Here is a 9,557-nt window from a genome sequence, read left to right on the forward strand (position 1 = left end):
ACCATCGCCTCCCCCTGCCCCACCCCAAGGCCTGAGCTCTGACCGGTTGTCACGGGATTTCGGTTTTTGATGTTTTGTTTTTTGCCTTGGAGACCTCCATTTTCTGTGTCCTCTGAATTTTCATCATCCTGTTCAGGTCCCACCTGTGGATTTGCTATTCGTGCCTGTATTTTTGCCCTCTGACTCCCGTTCAACTGGGAGATGTGAATAGTCAAAACCTCCCTTTTGTCACCCTTTAGAGTTAGAGCGCCTTCCAGATCTTTCTATCCCTTCTCTAAGGATTTGCTGTTTTCATGGAGCTCCGAGTGCTCTTTTTTCTAGCCTTCGATTTCCTGCTGCAACAGATCCTTCTCAGTCTTTAGCTGAGCATTTTCCTTCCATACCCGCGCATCTTCCATCTCTACGTTGGCCTCAATGACATGGGCTGCAGGAAGGGCAATTTTGAGCTTTGATAAATCCGAGGCAGTCACTGAAGTCATTGAAGTTATTTCAAAACTTTGTCTGTGTTCTTCGTCCCAGATCCAGTCCTTACTGTCTACATCCTGATATCTACCATTAGGCCAGGTGGCTCATGTACTTGGCATTGTCACTCAACATTTCATTCTTCTTCCTGTTGACAACTGGATTTTAAAAAATATATAGAGTTGGTATTTTCCTTTTTGCAATTCTTTATTATCAACAAAATTTGCTGTAAATTGACTTGATATGTTTGAGGCTCTTCATTAAGGACAGTGCTCCAGATAAATGATGGCTAATAAAGCAATTCCCAAGTAAGCAGCAATGGTGATAGACTTCCAAAGAAATCCATAAAAATAAGGCTCAGGATTAAAATGATCAGGCAGAATATCAACAAGATTGAATGGGAAGCATGGGTGTTCTTTTGTACATTCATGAATTACTTGAACTAAATCCTTTGTAACTCCCAAAAATATATATACTCATCTAAATGGAGAAGGGAGAAGTTGGGGTTGAGCCCCCGAGGCCCCCAAGGTGGAGGGGTGGGCTCGTATCTCAGCCTTTGTGTTAGAGGCCTTCCCCTCAGGTGGTATGTGAAGGGTGGTCCTGGGAAAAGAGGGATCCTCTTTCATCCACATTAACCTGGTGAAATCCTTTGGAACCTTTCCAAGAGAACACACAGTGCTGGAGTTTGGGTAACCAAGAGACCCCAGCAGGATGAGGCAGAATGACCGGAGTGCCTCCATGTCTTGGTCCTCTTGGGGACAGGAAGAGTGTCTGGGGGGTGGGACTGGGGCAGAGTATGTGTGTGGGGGGGCAGTTCTGGGATTGGGGATGGGATGGGGTGTGGCAAGGATGGGGTTGAGGCATGTGTAAAAGGGGAGGGGGCAGAGGGGTTTGGATTTCTAGTTTGGGGAAGGGTGGGGACTGGGGTCTATTCTAAATGTTTTATGCACGATGCTACCTTTAATCCTCACAACAACCCAAGAGACTAAATATACAAACGGACAATGGCCAGACCGTGTATAAAATTATCACTCTGACCCATTATCTGCAACCATCAGATCAGGAAGCTAAGCCACTGTCTGCAGCAATAGCTCCAGGAAACCAAAGCACAATCCCTGTAACAATTAACCAGAAATAGCCAGGACTTGATCAGTAACTGACAACTTCCCTACTTTTTGCCCCTGCTTCCAACTTAGGACCAACCAGAGAGAGTGGAATATGCACCCCTACCCAATCACATAGGATGTACCCCTACCCAATCACTTAGGAGGCGCTCTGCCTCCACCTTCCCCAGCCTCCATTCAGGGCACCTGAATTCTTCCCTTCTCTCTACTATAAAGGTTTCCCACTCTTCTGCCTGCCTTTGAATTTCTGCAAAATGCAAGTGATGATGACCAATCCCTGCAAGCTCCAAGTAAGTAGCCTTTGCTTGTTCTCATTTGGGTGTTTCTTATTTATTTCCACAAACCCTGGGAACTAAATAGCATTATCATCATCACCTCCATCCTATAGATTATGAAATCAGGGTCCAGAGAGCACAGTGCTCAAGGCTACAGAGGTAGTAAGAGGTTGGGATTCGAGCACAACAGACTAACTGAGAGCCTGCACTCTCCACCATGCCAGTCCTGTGATTGCACAGAGTTGGCAGCACCAGGGATCCCTCCCACTGGAACAGTTGGGGTCTCATTGTTTTTGAAAACTTTGAGGCTGACTCCTTAGACCAGTGCTCCTCACACTTTAATGTGCTTTCCAAATCATCTTGGGATGTTGTGAAAATGCAGATTCAGGCTAAGTAGGTCTGGGGTGGGGCCCGAGATCCAGCATTTCTAACAAACTCCCACGTGGTGCTAGAGCTGTTGATGGTTGAACCACATTTTGAAAGGCAGAGAAACTTTTGTTACCGTAGGTTGAGCTTCTTTTGCCCTTTCTTTACCTGCCTGTTCTCCAAGGCATCTGTGGGGTCCCAGTAGTGACAAGGGTTGGCCTAGGTGTCCCATGACGTTGGATACAAACTCACGGTGGTGACACGAGACATTTGACAACAGAGGGAAGCCAGATTCAGCACAGACGTGCCTCTGGATTTCCCCCTTTCGTTTGTTGGTTGAAAAGGGAGCAATGGCCTTGTGATGACACCGTCAAAGGCTCAGTCCTGCCGTTGCAGAGAAACAAGGTTCCTAATACATTTGGAGGGGCTTCAGCACTGGTCTTGGGCTTTGCGCTGAAAACTGGGTTTTAACTTTAGTAACTTTTTGGCCCTTTCTCCAAGATGTGTTTCAAAATTTTTTGACGTTCCTGTTCTGGGATGTCTATAAAGAGACAAACTGTCCTTTCATCTGAGCTGTCTTGGCAGTGAAGCCCTGCCTGTCCCTCTTGGTGTCCAGAAATCTCCCAAATTTGTGGCCAGTGCCTGTAACCCCTTCTTCTCCATGCTTTCCCAACCTCCCTTTGAACAGACATCTGCTATTACGGCTCTCCTGATCTGAAGTTGATTAGATAAATTGTGACAGGTGTGAATCAGTCTAGACGCTTGAATGTACAGGGAAAACAACGTCTAATATATTTTTGAAACACAACCCAGTTTCTATTTCAAGCCCTCATTTTACCAGGGTGGGGGAAAAACTTCATCTCAGTTAATTTGGGGTTTTCTTCCTGAACGAGGACTGTCTTCGGTGTGATCTGGTCATCTGTCATTGGACGAGGCATCTGCTGCCCAGTTTGGTTCTCCCTCATTGGTCCAAGCATGTCACCATAGAAACTTCCTTGTTCCTGTTTGTGTTATTCCTACATGGCCTTACACTTACTCGAGATGTTTTTCTAGAAATATTTTCCTGGAAATATTTCGTCCAAGCTGCTAGTTCTTTCAGTCCCACAACATACTACTAGTCTTTTAAAAGGTTGCAGCCAGGAAGAGACTTTTTTTCTCTGCTTCCTTCTTCATGTCACCCCCTAAACCCATTGGCATAGAATACCTTTGTTTTTAAAAATGGAGGAAGGGCCAAAAAGGAGAGACTCTGAAGATTTCAAGTAGATCTATTTACCTTGCTACAAAATCAAAGGCCCAGATGAATCGTCATTTAATTTGCAAAGACCTGCGTGGGTTTTGATTCTTTTTTCCATGCTTTTTGCATTTTGGTCGTACCACCGTTCTCTTAAAAGCAGTTCCTTATATTTGTGTTTCTCTATTCAGGCTCACCCAATCACTGCGAAAGGAACCGGGGCTAAGGAGAGGGGTTGCCCAGAGCCAGGGAAGAAGGGAGGCTACCAGAGCATACCTGAGAACTTGGCTGGGTCATGGTTTTGAAAATGTGGTGTATAATGATTGCCCATTCTACGTACATTTGTAGGGAGGTGAGATAAACTAACGGTAATTAATTCAATTATACAGGTATTAATACTGACAGCAAACTCATTTAGTGTCTGATATAGAGTGGGGTTAAGGGCATCAGCTTTGGCATGAGAAAGCCTGTGTTTGATTCCTGGCTCTGGCACTTCCTATGTAGTTAACCTTGAGCAAGTTTTTCCTCCTTACTATGTCTCAGTTTCTTTGTCTTAGAAATGGGGCCAGTAGGGGTATGAATATGGTAGGACCTTAGTCATGTTTAAATGAGATACTATAATGTACATTAAGAGCTCAGTACAATGAATGCCTGAATAAATGTTATCTTATAATGGTACTCATACAAATAGGGTTGGTTTCCTGAAAATTTTATTTTATTTAGTATCTTTAAGGAGGTCCTTTGTTTCATCCTCATTTGTGGACATGGGAAAAAACCAAGATGGACAAAGACCTCTTTTTCAAAAAACTGAGTTTAAGACCTTGAAAGGAGGCAAAGCCTCTGATGTGAATTTGTCATCCCTCCTTTCGCCATAGAAATTATGTCTAATGGTAACTGTCTGCACTATGAATATTAAGGAAAAACAGGTAACAAAATTAGATAAGCATTTTAGTGACAACTTTGTACCAAACAGATGCATAAGAAAAAAATGTACCAAATTATGGATTATGGGAGAATATATCCTTTTTCGCCTCTATTTTTTACAAAAATAAAGGCAATTTAATTGCCTAAACTCTGTTCAGTAGCAGGGACCATTTCCCCCATTTCAGAATGGCCTGCATATGAGACAAGGTGGGAAGGAAGGTGCAGTGTGTTGGTCTTTGGAAGACTGGAGTGAGTTCAAGTAACCACTTGCTTTTAAATCTCTTAAGTATACAACCAAATAATACAGGAGTAAGCAACAGACATGCTGAACAACCTCAGAAGGAGAGGAAATGTATTAAAAAGCTCTTGTTACCAAATTCTTCTCTCACCATCCTGTCAAGACTCAGAGATGTCAGGGCTGTGGGTGGAGCATGGTTCTTTCCATGTCTCACATCACAGCAACATCTAGGCTAGTCCCGAGCAAAGAAAAAAACAGGAAGACAAATGAATTGTGAAGAAATAGCAATGGCGAATGGATGAGAAGAATCTCTCATTAGATGACTTCTTGTAGAGGTATGAAGGGCAAGATCAATGAGGCAGTGTACCTTGATAATTCAGCCTGCCAGCGGCTCAGGCACAACCTATCCTCATTAGCTCAAAACCTGGGCTTTGGAGTTCACTAAACCTGGGAGATTATTTGACCTTGGGCAAGTTACCTAACTTCATTGGCCCTCAGTTTCCTCATCAAAAAAGGATAGATAGTTCTATCTAACATATATAACAGTACTATTCAGACTTTTTTTTTAGGATGTACCAGGGATTGGACCCAGTACCTCATGCAAAGGAAGCAGGCTCTCAACAACATGAACTACATCCACTCTCCTGGGCTTCTTTGGTTACAGGTGTCTGGACCTCACTCAAGTCAATCTTAGCAAAACAAGGTGGAGATTTATCATAAGGCTGCTGGATTGTCTCAGGTAACTTAAGAACAGGAAAGCTATCAGAGGCCTAGGAATACTGATTTCTCAGCCATTGTTTTCTTTTTTTTTTTTTTTAAGATTTATTTATTTATTTAATTCCCCTCCTCCCCCGGTTGTCTGTTCTCTGTGTCTATTTGCTGCGTCTTGTTTCTTTGTCCGCTTCTGTTGTCGTCAGTGGCACAGGAAGTGTAGGCGGCGCCATTCCTGGGCAGGCTGCACTTTCCTTCGGTGCTGGGCGGCTCTCCTTACGGGGCGCACTCCTTGCGGGTGGGGCTCCCTTGCGTGGCACAGCACTCCTTGCGCACATCAGCACTGCCCATGGGCCAGCTGCACATGGGTCAAGGAGGCCCGGGGTTTGAACCGTGGGCCTTCCATGTGATAGACGGACGCCCTAACCACTGGGCCAAGTCCTTTTCCCTCAGGCATTGTTTTCTACTCTCTTCCCAGTTTCTTCATTCTTCTCCCACTCCACTCCCAAGACTGGTTTCTCTGTAACTTATTGGGGAAGCGGGGGTTGGGTATAAACCGGTATAAACTTGGCTATGAAAGTCATTGTTTAAAAAAGACTTGTTTGGGGACTTTCCATGTTGGTGACATACAGCTTCTTCAGATTTCTTTCTTATATTGGTTGGCCGAAGTGCCACACATCAGGCAGCTTCAACTCCAAGTGTTACTGACCGAAAAGCCTGCCTCTGCTTCAAATGCACAGAAAAAGCCACACCATGTGTGTGAGCTTTCAAGTGAGCTGTCGGCCTCGGACGTGATGGTTTGCCTACTACTTCTGCAGGCTATTCTGTCCAGCCACTAGCTTGTTTTCTTGGTTTATAAAATTTCAACAGCTGGTGGAGAGTGAGGGGTGTGGAAGAGAAAGCTTACAACTGTTTTCTAAATTTACACAGCAATGGGGAGAAATTATGACAAGTACAACTGTTTTGTGACTTTGCCTGAGAGCAAGCAAGCCATGGTGAGAGAATGATAGAGACCAGAGCCAGAAATACCTAACAGGGAATGACTTACCAACCAACGCTAAATTTTATCATCTAAGTTAGGAGAGGGGTCAACGGAATGCAACAAATCCCACTTTTAGTGACTTAGAAGAGGAGGGATATTCTTAAACATTTGCAGGGCTAAAGATACAGCTCTAGCCAATAGAGAGGCTGGTTTTTCCCTAACTGCAAGCTCATAGAAGAGCTATTCTGATTGGACCACCTTGGGTCAGCTGCCCCTGCCTTCACCAATCATCTGTGACTACAGGGGTCAGGTCATCTTGAACAAAATGGCTTCCAGGGGTTTGGATTCTGGAGGAGGAGTGCGATGAGGGGGTTGTTGCACACTGGACCTACACTCTGAAGAGTATTCAGTCCACGATGACAGGAGGCGATGTGAAGATTAGATGTGCCAATGTGTGTTAAAAGCCCAGCACCATGTTCTAGATGGAAGCAAAAACAATGTGTTTGTTTTCTTTCCTGAAGCAGAATTCTGTTTCCTGGGAGCTCAGAATGAGTTATCTGTTCCTGGTGCTCTTGGCTCCACTAGGTATGTGCCAGGAATACAGTAAATGCTAAGTGTTTCTAAGAATCTGAAGAAACTGTTTCCTGTAGGAAACAATTAACCCTCACAAATATCCTCCGTCTTTTATTTTATTACAAGCAATACCTCTGTCTTGGTAATACCACACGTCTGCTTAGAGCTTTGCAGTTGATAAAGCTGGATCTCACAGGTTATTTCATTAATCCTCACAGAAGTCCTATAGAAGGGCACAAGTTATTTTCCCCATTTTGAAAATGTATTAATTGGAGCTCAGAGAGGTTAAATGACTTGTTCAAGGTGATGTAACTTATGGGTGTAATTTAACTTGTCATCTCATTCCTAGCTTAATGTTGTTTTCATCGTACCAGGCAGGATCCTTTTAGGAGTTACACACACTTATAAATAGCTGAGGTCCTACATAGAATATTTTGAAATAGAACAGAAGGAAAGGTACTAAAAAGGTTCATACTCTTTAATCAGTAATTCTATTTCTAGGGAGAGAAAATAATCAGAAGTAGTCAGAAATTGTTGGATGAAAAATCTCAACAAAACTATGTATATAACAGTAAGCCATATATGTGTTCAACAAAGGAGGGATGGTTAAATAAACTATGGCACAGTCATATGATGGAATGTTATGTAATGATGAGAAATTGAAACTTCCAAGGAGCATCAGTTAATAGAATCTTTGCTTCTCTGTAATTTTTTCTATATGTAACTTTTCTTTTTGAGCTTATTTTTCAGATGGTCCATCAAAAACTATGTAACCTGACTATGTGCAGAAGTATGGAGACTTAAGTGATCTCTGAGACACCAGAAACGAAAAATTATCCCCTGGAAACAAAAGTTGTGTGAATCGAGAGGTATTGTAAATAAATTCAATAGGAGAGGTCCTTTGACAAGGGAATTCTGGTCTGGAGCCTGCCTTACCATATTTGGACTAATCTGTGACTAATCAATCAAACCACATTAAGCTAACCTTCCCCATAGCAACACCCACCTCCTACCCCAATAAAATCTCCTTGTCTTCAAGTTGGGGAGACAGATTTTAACATTACCTCCTATCTTCTTGCTAGTTGACTTCATAATAAAGTGCTTTCTTTTCTCAAAATCCCGGCATCATAGAATTTACTTCTGTGTGTATCAGGCAGTGAGCCCTTGCTTGGCAACAAATCTTGGCAGCCTAGATGGGTCTCAAGGTCCAGGGATGTCTGCCTGAGACACTGCAGCCCCAGTGCAGTGTGGGCCCTCTTGTCGACCCTGAGGGGACACCTAGACCAGTTTGCCTAGAGGCAAATTGTCAGGGCTCTATCTGTCCTACCCCAACATGTAGACCCTTTGGTACTACATTTAATTCTGAAGAAAGAAATGGCTCTGGCAACAGACACCTTCTGTGTGAGTAACATCATACATGTGCTTGTTCTTTTTTGTCTAGTATTTGCCCAGTAATATTGTGGGTTTGAGTCCCACCCTTTTAGGGTAAAGTCTGCCTTTGGAGGTTCAAGTCCCCCTATTAAGAAGTAAACCTCAGATTGGGTCTGAGTAAAAGACAATATAGGGGAAGTGGATATGGCTCAGGCAACTGGGCTTCAGCCGACCACATGGAAAGTCATTGGTTCAGATTCCAGTGCCTCCTAAAGAAGACAGCAAGCTGGCATGATGGGCAGGTGTGGCAAGCTGACACAACAAGAGACACAAGAAGAAAAACATAATGAGAGACCAACAAAGCAGGGAGTCGAGGTTCCCAGTGCCTCCTAAAAAAGACAGTGAGCTGACAGAACGGGAAGATGCAATAAGAAATGTGGGGAGGGAAAACATAATAAAAGATACAACAAAAGCAGGGAGCAGAGGTGGTGCAAGCAATTAGGTACCTTCCTCCTACATCAGAGGTCCCGGGTTCAGCTCCTGGGGCCTCCTAAAGAAACAAGGAAGATAAACACACAGCAAGTGAAAAACAATAGGAGGGTGGGGAGAAATAAATAATAAAATAGTTCTTTTTTTTAAAGGACAAAATAGGAGAATTTAGCCACAGAGGTATTCAGAGGGATCTGGAATACTGGTTTACCAGATTAATCTCTAAATTAGAATTTTCCTTGGTAGTTTAGTTTAAAATAAAGGTTCTATTCTGACTGTGAGCAAAAGAGAATTGCTATTGGTAGGCATGGGTCAAGCAATTAAAATGCTACTATAGTACCCACCACCTTTTAATGTGATGCCTTGGTTTCCAAAGAGCAAGTCTTCCATGCAAGGAAAAGGTGGTCACAGACAGGCAAAATTGACAATAGATTGCCTACCACCCTCAAGACAATTTCCATGCAACTAGGGACCTGGTCACAGGTCAGACAACCAGAGCATAGGCTGTCCACCGGGTAAAACAAGTATCCTGTGCAAGGCACACTGTAGGACAACACACTGGCCAAAACCCTGAAACATTCCCTTAAGGTACAAGGTTTTTTGTTTTTTTAAATCACTGTTCACAGACAGAATTATCACCATGGGTAATGCTAATAGCATACCTGACAGCAGTCCTTTGGGATGTACTTTACAAAATTGGTCTATGTTCAGCTGTGAGCCCATGAGAAGGAAAAGAATGGTCTTCCTTTGTATATAGCCTGGCCCCAATATAAATTAGAGTCAGGGGAACACTAGCCAGAGAATGGATCCT

The sequence above is a fragment of the Dasypus novemcinctus genome, chromosome 21 (genome assembly GCF_030445035.2).
Source record: "Dasypus novemcinctus isolate mDasNov1 chromosome 21, mDasNov1.1.hap2, whole genome shotgun sequence".
Taxonomy (NCBI): Eukaryota; Metazoa; Chordata; class Mammalia; order Cingulata; family Dasypodidae; genus Dasypus; species Dasypus novemcinctus.